General features: G+C 43.5%; 1 protein-coding gene across 3 annotated transcripts in view; it reads right to left on the bottom strand.

Moving 5' to 3' along the window:
- Positions 1-13,846, bottom strand: part of PRDM15 (PR/SET domain 15) — a 391,258-nt gene extending 377,412 nt beyond the window's left edge. For all 3 annotated transcript variants that reach the window (XM_030203815.1, XM_030203817.1, XM_030203816.1), the window contains exon 1: positions 13,781-13,846. The gene's annotated coding sequence lies outside the window, so the exon portion shown is untranslated. The remainder of the gene's footprint in view (positions 1-13,780) is intronic.
- Between the last annotated feature and the right edge of the window lie 261 nt (positions 13,847-14,107).

Raw genomic sequence — 14,107 nt, 5'->3', positions numbered from 1 at the left:
GGCAGCTACTACCACCATTACCTTGGAGAAGGTTCGGGGAGCTGTGGTGAGGCCAAAAGGCAAGGCCCGAAACTGGAAATGTTTTCCCAACACCGCAAACCGCAGAAACCTCTGGTGCGGGGGCCAAATTGGTATGTGCAAGTAAGCTTCTTTCAGGTCCAGAGACGTGAGAAACTCTCCTCGCTGTACCGCCACAATGATGGAGCGCAGGGTTTCCAAGTGAAAATGCCGCACTCTTAAGGACTTGTTTAGCTCTTTTAAGTCCAGGATCGGGCGAAAAGACCCGCCTTTTCGTGGCACCACAAAGTAAATGGAGTAGCGACCTAGACCTTGTTCGGCGGGAGGCACTGGGGTCACAGCCCCTATCTGGCACAGACTGTGCAAAGTCTCCTCTACCGCCACCCGTTTGGCGGCAGAACTGCATCAGGACTCCACAAACGTCTCTCACCGGGGCATCGAATTCTATTCGGTATCCATCTCTGATCAGGTCCAAGACCCATTGATCTGCGGAGATTTTAGCCCACTCCTCGAAAAAGAGGGAAAGTCTTCCTCCGATGACAGGAAACGAGGAGGGGGTCGCCCCTGAACTCCAGGCCTTGAACCGGCAGCTGCGGAACGTTTGTCCGAGCGAAATGAGTTTCTCTGCTAAAAGCGGGCACGAGAAGTGAACCCAGCAGCATGCCCTGGGCGGTACCTTCTTGCTTCATGGAAGCGAGGTCTGTAAGAGGAGCGGACCGCCTGACCCTTAGAGGAAGGCTTCGGCCTATCTTCGGGCAAGAGCTGAGGTTTGGAATCCCCCAGGCCTTTAACAGTGTTTTCCAGCTCCTCACCAAACAGGAGAAGGCCTTGAAAGGGCAACTTCACCAACCTTTGCTTAGAGGCCATGTCCGCCGCCCAATGTCGTAGCCAAAGAGTGCGGTGAGCCGCCACTGCTACAGCCATTTGTTTAGCCGAAGCTCTGACCATATCATAAAGGGCGTCAGCCAAAAAGGACAAGGCCGACTCCAACCGCGGAGCCACTTCAGATAAGGTCTCCGCTCCATCACCGGGCTGTTCCACTGCCTGCTGTAACCAAGCCAGGCAGGCTCTAGCAGCATAACACTGCATGCAGACGCCCAAACAGTGAGACCTGCCAAATCAAAGGACCGCTTCAGAGCTGAATCAAGCCTGCGGTCTTGAATATCCTTCAGGGCAACACCTCCTTCAACAGGGAGGGTAGTTCTCTTTGTCACAGCCGTGACCAGGGGCATCCACTTTAGGCACTGCAAAGCGAGCCAAATGTTCCTCACTCAGAGGGTATAATTGCCCCATAACCCCTGGCAACTTTCAAAGGTCCCTCGGGGTCAGCCCATTGAGCCGAAATAAGCTCTTGGATGGAGTCATGCAAAGGAAAGGCTCGAGTAGGCTTTCTGGTACTAGCCATCCTTGGATTAACAGAGGAGGCTGTGCCACTCCCAGGATCTTCAATCGAGAGGGCTTGTAAGGCATCTGAAATAAGCGCTGGCAGCTCCTCGCGGTGGAAAATCCTCACCACAGACGGATCATCATGGCAATTCTGCACCCGACTCTGGCTCCTCAGCCCAAGAAGTTCTGCTAGACCCCTCAGAATCCTCATAGCCCGACCACGGGGGGGAGGGGGGGGGAAGGGGGGTACGCCACACTCAGAAGGGGAATTAGCCCTTCTGCGTTTATCAGGAAGATAAGAAACAGGCAAAGCCAACTCCAAAAGGCCAGGATCCACCGGGGGGGGGGGGGGGGGGGGGGGGGGGCAGGCAGAGGGTCTGAAGATCCCTGTGGAAGAGCTCTTTTAAGCATGTATACCCTATGCAGCATTAAAACAGATCCTGCCCAGGGCTATCAGCTCTATTATTAGCCTCACACAGAGGGCAGGTTGATGCAGTCTTAGTTTTACCCCACTCTATTTAGGGACTTTTAGTTCTGATTTCTCTATTGTCTATCTGAAAGTAGCCTCCTCTTGTGAATACACAAGAAAACTGTAAACAGTCACACTTAAACCTCCATCAATTAAAAACCACAGCTGACAAACAGGTTTCTGAAGACCAGATATTCCTTTGACAAAGGCAGGAAGGGAAGTGTAGGGGAGGAGTTAGCCTTTCCTTCTCTCCCCAATAGGAGCCAGGAGAGTAACTGTAGACAGGTACCAGACCTTGTGAATTTTCCTATTCAATTCTCTTAGAAAAGCAAAGCCACAAGCCCATGTGTGCAGTAGGATCAAAGCAGGACTAGATCAAGCTGTCCTGAACATCTGGCAAACCCTTTGGATGCATCCAACTAGTCAGGTTTTCAGAATGTACACAATGAAAATATATGAGATTTCCATATAATGAAGGCAGTGCATGAAAATCTATGTCATGCCTGTTCATGACTTTTTTAGTTCAAATATTTTATTGAATTTAAAATCAAAAGAAAATTAACAAATGCATACCAATATCATCATGTACAAAGTAAAAAAAAGGAGTAGCATTGAGGAGAAGATACAAACTGATGATAATAAGAATAGCATGCAGAACCTTCACAAGTATATATGGAAAGATGACGTTGAAAATATTGTCAGGAATGTTATCCTATATAATAAAACGCACCTCCAACATTCTGAAGCCAGGAAAGTGAAGCCTTCAAGCCTTGAAGCATTCCTGCAACGTTCTGGAACAACGTGTCGTCAATTGAGACGATGGAGCCTTACAGAGTGCACGAATGCTTCAAGGCTTGAAGGCTTCACTTTCTCACACACACACACTCTCTCTCTCTCTCTCTCTGACACACAAACACACACACACACACTCTCTCTCTCTCTCTCACATACACACTCAATCTCTCACCCACACACTATCTCTCAAACATACACACTCCGAGGAAAGGGGGGCATGGAACACGCTGGGGAGAGGGAGGGAGGCATGGAACTCAGAGGGAAGGGGGGGGCCAAGAACTCGGACGGGAGGAGAGAGAGGGAGGAGAGGAGGGAGAGGGAGGGAGAGGGGTCTGCACCTCGGACGGAAGGGGGGCCTGGAACTCGGAGGGGAGGAGAGGGATTGAGGGAAGGAGGGGGTCATGGAACTTGGAGCCCCACACACACACACACTGTCTCTCACATACTCTCTCTCTCTCACACACACTCTCTCTGACACAAACACATACACACACTCTGTCTGTCTCTCTCTCACTCATTCTCTCTCTCACACACACACACACACTCTCTCTCTCTCTCTCTCTCTCTCTCTCAAACATACACACTCCGAGGAAAACCTTGCTAGCGCCCGTTTCATGTGTGTCAGAAACGGGCCTGTTTTACTAGTTACAATATAAAAGTTTGGGAGTGATGTGATCAATGAAGTAACTCTCTGAATGTCAATAAAAAAACAACTTAAACCATTTCAATAAACTTTTCTGATGGTTGCCAAGTCTATTTTGTTTTTACAATGTTTATTAAACTTTTCAGAGAAATTATTTTCATAGACTGAACAAACAGTATTCCACCAAAACGTACTATTTAGAGTACTGGTATAATGATTGAGATTAAAGTGTCAAAAGGATTATGCTTATCTTGTAACATACCAATGTTTGGATGAGCTGACCTTAAAAGTATTTAGCCATTGACATTTGTATTTTAATGTCAAGTATTTTTGGATATATTTCCATACAATCTATCCAAAATTTCTGAAACATTGGACATTGCAAAATCATATGCCATAAAGTTCCTTCATATTTGTTGCAATGTCAACGATTATAAGCGGAAATACCTGCTTTCCATTTCTTTAAAGGTGTCCAAATGGCTCTATGCATCAAAAAATATATATAAAGACTGAGTTAGACTAAGACTGTGGTTGCCTGTTACTCCAAAAATGAACCCAGCCAATATTATCTGATTTTACATCTAAGTCCTATAACCATACTTCACGTAAGCCCACATTACAAGAGATCTGGGCAGTGTTTCCCAAACTTGATCCAGGAGGCACCCCAGCCATAAGAACCTAAGAGTAGCCATACTGGGTCAGACCAATGGTCCATCTAGCCCAGTATCCTGTTTGAAACAATGGCCAAGCCAAGTCACAAGTACATGGCAGAAACCCAAATCGTGGCAACACTCCATGCTCCCCGCAAAAACCAAATGGGGTTCACACTTCCACAAGAATACAACAACACAATAGGAAGTGGAAAAGAAAACCAACTTCAAAAGATCAGTCCAAACACCAGGATAAGATGCTCCAAATACAACATTTATTTGGACCCTACATGGTCCGTGTTTCGGCTTTAAAAAGCCTTCATCAGGGGGTCTACAAAATAACATATATATAGTAAATAAATTTAAAATAAAAACAGACAACATATAGAAATATATATAAAAACACACAAATTCATTTTTAAATTGATAAAATTAATTAATTAAAAAAATTTAAACAATTAATAAAAATATATTATAGCAATTATGATAATTATATTTATACATCATCATAGATTAAACACACGAATTTTATAGATACCAATCCCAGGGCAAGCAGTTGCTTCCCCATGTCTGTCTCAATAGCGGACCATAGACTTTTCCTCCAGGAACTTCTCCAAACCTTTTTTAAACCCCGATACACTAACTGCTGTTACCACATCCTCCGGCAAAGAGTTCCAGAGCTTAACTATTTGTTGAGTGAAAAAATAATTCCTCCTATTTGTTTTAAAAGTATTTCCATGTAACTTCCTCGAGTGTCCTCTAGTTTTTGTGCTTTTGGAATGCGTAAAAAAAATTAGGTTGGTTACTATAAGCTTTCTATATCAATAGTTTCTTTGAATTTTCTTTATACAAAAACATAACTGGGTTGCATTTGGCTGAGTGTGCGGGTTCCTGCTTCTGTAGGACTCTTGCTGCAGATGAATCTAACTGTTTGGTACTGTTATGTCACACTGTTTTGTACAATGTATATTTGCTGGATTCATTAATAAACGTCTGGTTTAAAAAAAAAATCAATTTACTTCTACTCATTCCACACCACTTAGGATTTTGTAGACCTCAATCATATCTCCCCTCATCCATCTCTTTTCCAAGCTGAAGAGCCCTAACCTCTTTAGCCTTTCCTCATACGAGAGAAGTTCCATCCCCTTTATCATTTTGGTCACTCTTCTTTTAACCTTTTCTAATTCTGATATATCTTTTTTGAGATACAGCAACCAGAACTGAATGCAATACTTAAAGTGTGGTCGCACCATAGAACGATACAGAGACATTATAGTATTTTCGGTCTTAGTCACCATCCCTTTCGTAATAATTCCTAGCATCATGTTTGCTTTTCTGTCTGCCACCACACACTGAGCAGAAGATTTCAGTGTATTATCTACAAAAACACCTAGATCTTTTTCTTGAGTGCTGACTCTCAAGGTGGACCCTAGCATTAGGAAACTATGATTCAGATTATTCTTTCCAATGTGCATAACCTTGCATTTGTCCACAGTAAATTTCATCTGCCATTTGGATGCCCAGTCTTCCAATTTCCTAAGGTCTTCCTGCAATATTTCACAGTCTGCACATGTTTTAACAACCTTGAATAGTTTTGTATCATCTGCAAATGTAATCACCTCACTCGTCGTTCCGATTTCCATATCATTTATGAATATGATAAATAGCACCAGTCCCAGTACTGATCCCTGCGGCACTCCTCTGTTCACCCTCCTCCATTGACAGAAATGACCATTTAACCCTACCCTACTAAAGTTTTCTGTCCAATAACCAATTCCTAATCCACACCAGAACCCTGCCTCCTATCCCATGGCACTTTAATTTTCTCAGAAGTCTCTCATGTGTCTTTCTCAGGTGGAAGAAGTGCAAGCAAATCTTTCTCATGAATATTCATTGTTTATATTCTGAAAATCTGACTGGCTGGGTTGCCTCCAGGACCAGGTTTGGGAACCACTGGATCAGGGTATTATTTAAGAGTCCTGTTACTAAAGTTTAGTACGTGCTAAATGCTAAGAAGCCCATTACCTATGGGCTTCTTAGTATTTAGCATGCATTAAGCATTATTACGCGGGCCCATAAGTAATTTATAAAAAGGAAGACATTATCTTGCCTTCTACAACAACGTTATGGCCTTTTTACTACAGCTTAGCATGCGCTAACAAAATTGATGTGATGGTAAGGCGAATTTTTGTTGTAGGCCCACATAAGGAATGAATCTCCCATCGTTATTTAGCTGACTATCCCCAGAGGTTTAGGGATCACCATAAGTTCCAAAAATATGTTTATCATCCATTTCAATTTTCAAATTGTACTAAATTCGTATATCTTCCAATTGCCATCTAGAATTTTTCATAATTTTGTACAATAACAATATATTTTATAAATTTGTTTTTAAATATATTAAGATATTAATGATAGTTAATAGGAGTGGAGGAGTAGCCTAGTGGTTAGTGCAGCGGACTTTGATCCTGGTGAACTGGGTTCAATTCCCACAGCAGCTCCTTGTGACTCTGGGCAAGTCACTTAACCCTCCATTGTCCCAGGTACAAATAAGTACCTGCATATACTACGTAAACCGCATTGGATGTAGTTGCAAAAACCACAGAAAGGCAGAATATCAAGTTCCATTCCCTTCCCTAATACAGAAACAGGAATTGGGGATATGATATCCTGTTAAATAAGTTACCATAATGGGTTTGTAATATTAATATTATTCATAGAAAGCCAATATGATCCAAATTGAGATATGGATGCGACATGCCGTTAAATATTGTCTCTGACTAGTCATTAAAAAAGTGAGCAGGCCAAGGGCTTGCAGGGGGAAGAGGGGGGAGGAGCAAGTAGATATGCGAGTGTCAGCAATGTTCAGTGCCAAAACCCACCAAGCACGCAAATTTAGTCCTGCACCTGCATAAGTTTTAAAATGTTCCCAAGCTCCTCTGTTCCTCCTCTTACCCCCTCCAACAATAACATCTCCATTTCTGATCCCCTTCCCAATCCTCACTCTGCCATCACAATAGGGCCCCACCCGGGCCTGCCTAAGAGCCCTGGTGGTCCAATGGGGGCATGAGCAAACCCCTCTCACACCTGGTCCTAGCAGCCGCCTCATCAAAATGGCTGTTGCTACCTCTTGCAGCAGCCTCAAGGCATCAGTAATCATTAACTCCTAATCACTCAACCCACCCTAAACTAACCAAAACCAGTCCCGGACTTTCATAAAGCAGCCATGCTACCTCCACTCCTCCCAAACAGCTGCTTGTTCATAGACCCCACTGTTCAGATATTTGCCCTCACAGTTCACAAATGTTTATACTTTTACAGACAGAATTGTGCAGATTTTTTTTTTTAGGTACATTTCATCAAGTCTGCCTATCACATGTCATCCATACATGTGTTTCCTCTCCGTGAACAAATGCACCTGATATACTCCTGCCAAATTTCAGGCAGATCCTTTCAGAAGGAACCCAACAAATCTGCTAGGAAGGCAGAGCCAGCCATGAGTTGGTAGGAGGGAATGATGCACACACAAAAACAGCAAAACGAACAATGGTGGCAGATCTTTATTCAATGAAAATGACCCGACAGGGACCGTGTTTCGGCTCTAGGACCTACGTCAGGGGGATGAAATTGCAATGATACAATGTATCATCTGTTTATTAAAAATGAATAACAATTGAGTCTTTAAAAAGACTACTGTGAACATCGAATGTGAGGAAATTCTGGCGACTCTGAGCTAGAGAATGACACCAGGATGGGGCAGGGGCAGGGACAGGGCGGGGCTGGGGACACAGCCCACACAGACAGGGACAAACTTTGTCCCTGTGTCATTTTCTACTTTGAAGCTTGTTAATGAACTGGACTGTTATTTATGTTTGAGTGATGCCTACAAAGATATTTTGATTTTTTGGAAAAACAAGCAAACATACTGGCCACAAATAGCAAAATTTGCATGGGGGATCCTGTACATCCTGCTACCAGTACATCTTCTAAGAAAACAACTTCTATTCCAGGAAGGACTGTGGAAGACAGAAGAACTAGATTGAATTCTGAGATTGTTGATGACTTCTTATTTATCCACAGATTAAAAAACCATAACAGAGCTTCCTAGGGCATATTTTTCACCTCTAGGGCATATTGGGTTGTATTTTATACCCCTGGACATTTTAACAGTGTGAATTAGGATTCCTTGGTGTAGTAGAAATCACCTATTGTTGGAGTTGGAAGGATAGAGGGTGGTGGTGGGAAGGAGGGTTATTATAGCTGCTCATCGTTATTATTGTTTTCTATTTGTAATTTATACACAACAGTTGCACAGCATATTGTTCCTTTTTATATTTTAATAAAAAGATTTAAATATAAAATCATAAGTGTTCAAGACTTCTGCAGATGAGGACAGATTCCACAGGGGTGAGGAAAAAACCTGCGGGGATGGAGACAGAACCTTGACGTAGGCCCTAGAGCCAAAACACAGTCCGTGTCGGGTCGTTTTCACTGAATAAAGATCTGCTGCCAACCATTGTTCGCTTTTTTCTATTTTTTTGTGCATCATTTCATTCTGTAGAGTTAGTTCTCCCTTCGTTTTGTTGCTTGTGTTGGTAGGAGGGAAGGTATCCAAGACAATTAGGATATATGCTTTTCCACTGTTAGAGCAACGGTTATCAAGCAGTGTGTCAGGACACACTATGCATCACCAAAATTTTGGCACAGACAGCAGGCTTGTGCTTTCCATAACCATCTGTGTCTGGAAGCTAGAGAGAGAGCAAAGATCCAGAGTCAGAAACCTGAAACCCCAAAAGCTGTCTCCATTTCTGCTTCACCACTACCACCAGCCCCAGCTGAAAATGTTGCAGGTCTGCTGTCCATAGGTTCTGTTTGCTACACAGTTTCTGAATAGCATATTTGGGTTTGTGTTACTTCACAGTATCTGGCAGTGATTTTTTGTTGCTGTTACAAAGGCGACACCAGAATTTGAATATATATTGGTTTTATATGACAAACTGTAAGGGTAAACATCCTAGCTCTGTATAGACTACAGAATAGGCAAAAGCTTGATGCTGACAGAAAGTTTTGTGTGAATTTCTTTCAACCACATGTTGAAATACTGTATGCAACACAGTCTCAGATTCTCTCTGATAAACCCTTAATACAAATTACAAATTAAACAGTTTGTAAAACAAAGTAAATTCTGTTTAATATTTAATCTTCCTCTTGTTATTTTTACAATTACATTTTTAGTATTTTTTCCATTCAGCTATGAATTTCACACACATGAATATTGTCTGTTGGGTGTGTCACAACAGGAGAAAGTTTGAGAACTGCTGGGCTACATGTTATTATACATCTCCAACTTGCTTTTCTTTCTTATTTTGCACACCATTTTTATTATTTTAGTTCTATCAGGTTCATAATTCAGCTATGTAATGCCTGCACAGTGTCCTCATGAAGATCAGCTCTTCTGTTGTCTGTACTATATTCCTGCTTTATATACATAGGTGGCTCACCTACAAGGGCTCCAATGAAAAGCAACACCAAGGTTTGCTATATATAAAATTCCTAATGGTGAGAGGGTCTAGTTTATTTATTACATTTGTATCCCACATTTTCCCACCTATTTGTAGGCTCAATGTGGCTTACATAGTACCGGAGAGGCCTTTGCAGGCTCCGGTGTGAACAAATACAGGGTGATGTTTTGGTAAGATCAAGTTCATGTGGCACAGCCACATTAGGGAATCGGAGAACGGAAGAGTTGTGTTATGTCCATTATGTGCTTTAGTTTGGTTGTGTTGCAGAGATTAGGCATTAAGTTGGATCTGTGGGGTATGCCTTTTTAAACTGGTTAGTTTTTAGTGCTTTCCGGAAGTTTATGGGGTCGTACGTCGTTTTCAAGGCTTTCGGTAATGCGTTCCACAGTTGTGTGCTTATATAGGAAAAACTAGATGTGTAAGTTGTTTTGTATTTAAGTCCTTTGCAGCTTCGGTACTGCAGATTTAGATAGGTTCGTGTTGATTCAGATGTATTTCTAATTGGTAAGTCAATCAAGTCTGTCATGTAACTCGGGGCTTCTCTGTAGATGATTTGTGAACCAGGATGCAGATTTTGAAGGCAATGCGTTCTTGATTGGGAGCCAGTGTAGTTTTTCACGGAGGGGTTTAGCGCTTTCAAATCGCATTTTACCAAATATAAGCCTAGCTGCCATGTTTTGAGCGGTCTGAAGTTTCTTTAAGGTTTGCTCTTTACATCCCGCATAAATTCCATTGCAGCAGTCTAAGTGGCTTAGTACCATTGATTGTATCAGGTTGCGAAATGTTTCCCTCAGGAAGAAATGCTTCATGCGTTTGAGTTTCCACATTGAGTGGAACATTTTCTTTGTTGTGGATGCCACTTGGCTCTCTAGTGTTAAGTTATGGTCCATTGTAACGCCGAGGATTTTCAAGCTGTCTGAGATAGGAACTTCCCAGGAATATGGCTTAAATCCCTGTCCCTCTCATCATAAGTCACTGGCAATTGAATTCTGAAAGCCTGACAATTCTCTGTTGGTTAATAGCTGGTATATAAAATTCAAGGATATTGAACTCACAGTATTCCACAGCAAATTAGGAACTAAACAGCAAAAAGGTATCCCCCAGCTGGTTGGATTTTCAGAATATCCACAACAAATACGCACAAAACATTTGCATACTGTGGAGACAGCAATGCAAATACATCTCATACATTTTCACTGTGGATCTCCAATTGGTCTGGTGGGGTAGCAGAGAGGGTCCCTGAGGACAGGTTTGGGAACCAGTATACAGTATGTCATGACAAAAAGCTGTACTCTATACCAGTTGACAACTCACCTTGTTCCAAAAGCAGACATAACCAGTCTGGCTTTCAGGATATGCATAATGAACATGCCTGGGGTAAATTTTGTATACAAACCTACCTCATACATATTTATCGGGGTTATTCTGAAAACTCAACAGGCTTGATGTGCTTCCAGGATTGGATTGGGAAACACTATCCTATTAACAAAGTATTTGCCTAATGGTGGTGGTGGTGTCTATATATTTTTACTTGTGACCTGGATTGGCCACTGTTGGAAACGGAATACTGGCCTAGAAGGACCATTTCTCTGACTCAATATGGCTATTATGTTCTTAAATCTTTGTAATACAGAAAAAAAAGAAAACACAAAGGCAATTCATCTTAATGTTTGGGTTACATGAACTGCTAACTAAATTGTCTTAAAAACACCAATTCTAACCACTTAAAAACCCTGTACAACACTAAGAATGCAGTGAGACAGTATTTCAAAGTTCTAGGACGGGATCAAGCTGTTAAACTGACCCAGGGCACTGGATCCAGACTTCACATAACACCATACCTACAATGGTTCAGAATGAAATCACACCACTCATTGTTCTTTGTTACATCTGTGAACAATGTATACTGAATCATAATGTACAATCTAGATGTTTTTTCCCTTTGGTAAAAAAAGGTACGTAACAACTAGAATCAACAATATCTGTTATTTAAGGAGATCCAGAAAAATGAAAAAAAAAAAAAAAAGGTGTAGTGCCCCTCGGGTGCACAGAGCTGCCATTAACATAGCACCGTGCCCCTTGATGAGCCTGAGCAGGGTATGAAGTGGGGTGGTAGCTGGGCAGCAGGGGAATTTTCCCGCCGCCCACCAGTACTCCAATATGGGAAAAGGAGTTTGAGCAGGGTTTTATAACCCCCAGGGAGATCCTGAACGCCATCTTTTGCTGGCGTTCGGGAACAAGGCAGTAGCCCGCCCGCCCTCCCTAACCGTTGTGATAAAGCATCCAGACATAATGTAGCAGCTTGTGGCGGGTGTACCCAAGCCTGATGTGAGATAAGCTAGGCAGTTGGAACAGCTGCGCTTAAAGTTGAGCCCCCTTGCTACGCGGAGGGGAGCTCTGGTTTGATGCTTGGGCATTATCAGTCTTGCTAATGGCGACAGACTGGGAATGGCATGTTAAAGCTTGAAAGTTTATAGTTGGCTTGGGTAGACTCAGTTTAAGTTGCGTTTGGGTTTACATAAAGCTGCGGCCAAGCTATTGCCAATTTTTGTGAATACACGAGTCCTGTTTTCATTTGTGTCATCAATTAAGTTTTAGGCAGGCACAAGAGGTCTCGGCTGCCTATGTTAAGAGAGAATGGAATTGTCTCTCCATACCAGTTCCATGTTTGCAGATACCATAACATTATTTGTACAGTGCAAGCACCACTATACAGTGTTAAGGGGTGCTTGCAGTGGGAGAAACATCTGTTTTTTTCCTGTTCTCTTACTTCAGAGGTGTAGTCTGAAGCCGCCCTACTGCATGACACCGCCTTCAGTTCTACACACAGTGGCAGCAGCAAGGCACCTGGCCAAGTGAAGTATGCATTAAGAAGAAACAAAGATCTTCTGCCCAACATCGCTGTTTCAAAGTATTTTGGATTAACTGCAGTATACTATTACTGTCACCAGAACTCTAAAATGCCTCAGGCGGCAAGCTCAAGTCATTAAACTGCCAATGCACTGGGGTGTGTAGCACTGGCCTTTTACACGACTCAGTTTTACTATGGAATTAATTGGAAGCAGGGGCGTAGCCAAACACTCAACTTTGGATGGGTCGGAGCCCAAAGTGGGCGGGCATGAGAACCCCACTCATCTCTCCTTCCCCCCAGAAAATAAGGGAAAGGGAAATGGGACTTGATATACCGCCTTTCTGAGGTTTTTGCAACTACATTCAAAGCGGTTTACATATATTCAGGTACTTATTTTGTACCAGGGCCAATGGAGAGTTAAGTGACTTGCCCAGAGTCACAAGGAGCTGCAGTAGGAACTGAACTCAGTTCCCAGGGGTTCTCAACTCCACTTCCCGATCCACCAGTTACCTCTTCTTTTAGGGGGTCTTTTACTAAGCCACGGTAGCATTTTTAGCTCGTGGTAGAAATCAGCTGGCAGTAAATGCAGAGATGCCCATAGGAATGCCATAGGTGTCTCGTTTTTACCGCTAGCTGATTTCTACCGCAAGCTAAAAACGCTACTGAGGCTTAGTAAAAGACCCCCTTAGGTTTTTGAGGGCAGCAACTCATACCTGCTGCTCACCCAGGCCTTGAGCCTTCCCTCTGACTCATCTTCTTAGTCCCATGAAGAGGAAGTTGCTTCAGAGGGAAGGCTTGGGACACACATGGGTAGCGGGAATAAGTCACTGCTCGCTGCTGGAGGAGAACTGGAGAACTTACAGGGTATCAGGGAAGGTAGGGGGAGTAGAATTAAGAGACCCTAATCACCAGAGGGGGGGAAGGGAGGGGCAGATCTAAGGATCCCCAAGCCCTACCAGCTGAAGAATCCACCAGCTACATCATTGCTGTCCTGCTACTGAGTGGGCCTGTGCCCAACTGGGCCCACCCGTGGCTACACCACTAATTTAGGAAGATAACGGTAGTCTTTTTAAATTTTGACATTCCTTTTAACTATACTTTTTTTATCAATCAATTCAAACATGGAATCACAAAGAAAGAACATTTTTTATGAAGATCAAAAACCTTATTTTGGCAGAAAAGAGGCAAAAAGCTGCAAGACTATCATTCTTCCATACCCCTGAATCACTACAAGATCACTGTGATACAGATACTAAGTCACACGCATCAGGCTTCCCTCATACTTTCACACGCCGAGCACCCCTCTTCCCCGGCAACCGGAGTCCCGTCCCCTCCCCCCTGGGTCTACCAGCTCTTCTACTCTCCCGATCTAGCGTGTCTCTCTCTCCTCCCCGTCCGCGATCTGGCACAGTCACCCTCAATCTCAAGCTCCTTCCCCAAACCTACCTTCAAACTCATGCCTGAGGTCGCCCGCCACCGGCCCCACCGATTTCCGTCACCGGCGCCCCGCCCCCTCTGACGCAACTTCTCTCCCTCGGCCGCGTTCTGCCCTGCCGGGAAACAGGAAATTACGTCACATGGGAGGGTGGGACGCTAGAGAAGGGCCATTGGGAGAAGTTGCGTTAGTGACGTGTGGAACTAAGAAGAAAAGCTGTAGAGCTTGTTGTTACTGGCGGCGATCTCAAAGACAGGTTGGAAGGTGGGATGCGGGGGGCGGGTAGCTTAAGGAGGAGGACGAGATGCTGGTGTACGGCTGGGGTTTTGGACGAGAGG

Source organism: Microcaecilia unicolor, chromosome 5, assembly GCF_901765095.1.
Source record: "Microcaecilia unicolor chromosome 5, aMicUni1.1, whole genome shotgun sequence".
Taxonomy (NCBI): domain Eukaryota; kingdom Metazoa; phylum Chordata; class Amphibia; order Gymnophiona; family Siphonopidae; genus Microcaecilia; species Microcaecilia unicolor.
The sequence above is the reverse complement of the archived record's forward strand: the minus strand, read 5'-3'. Positions and strand labels throughout refer to the sequence as shown.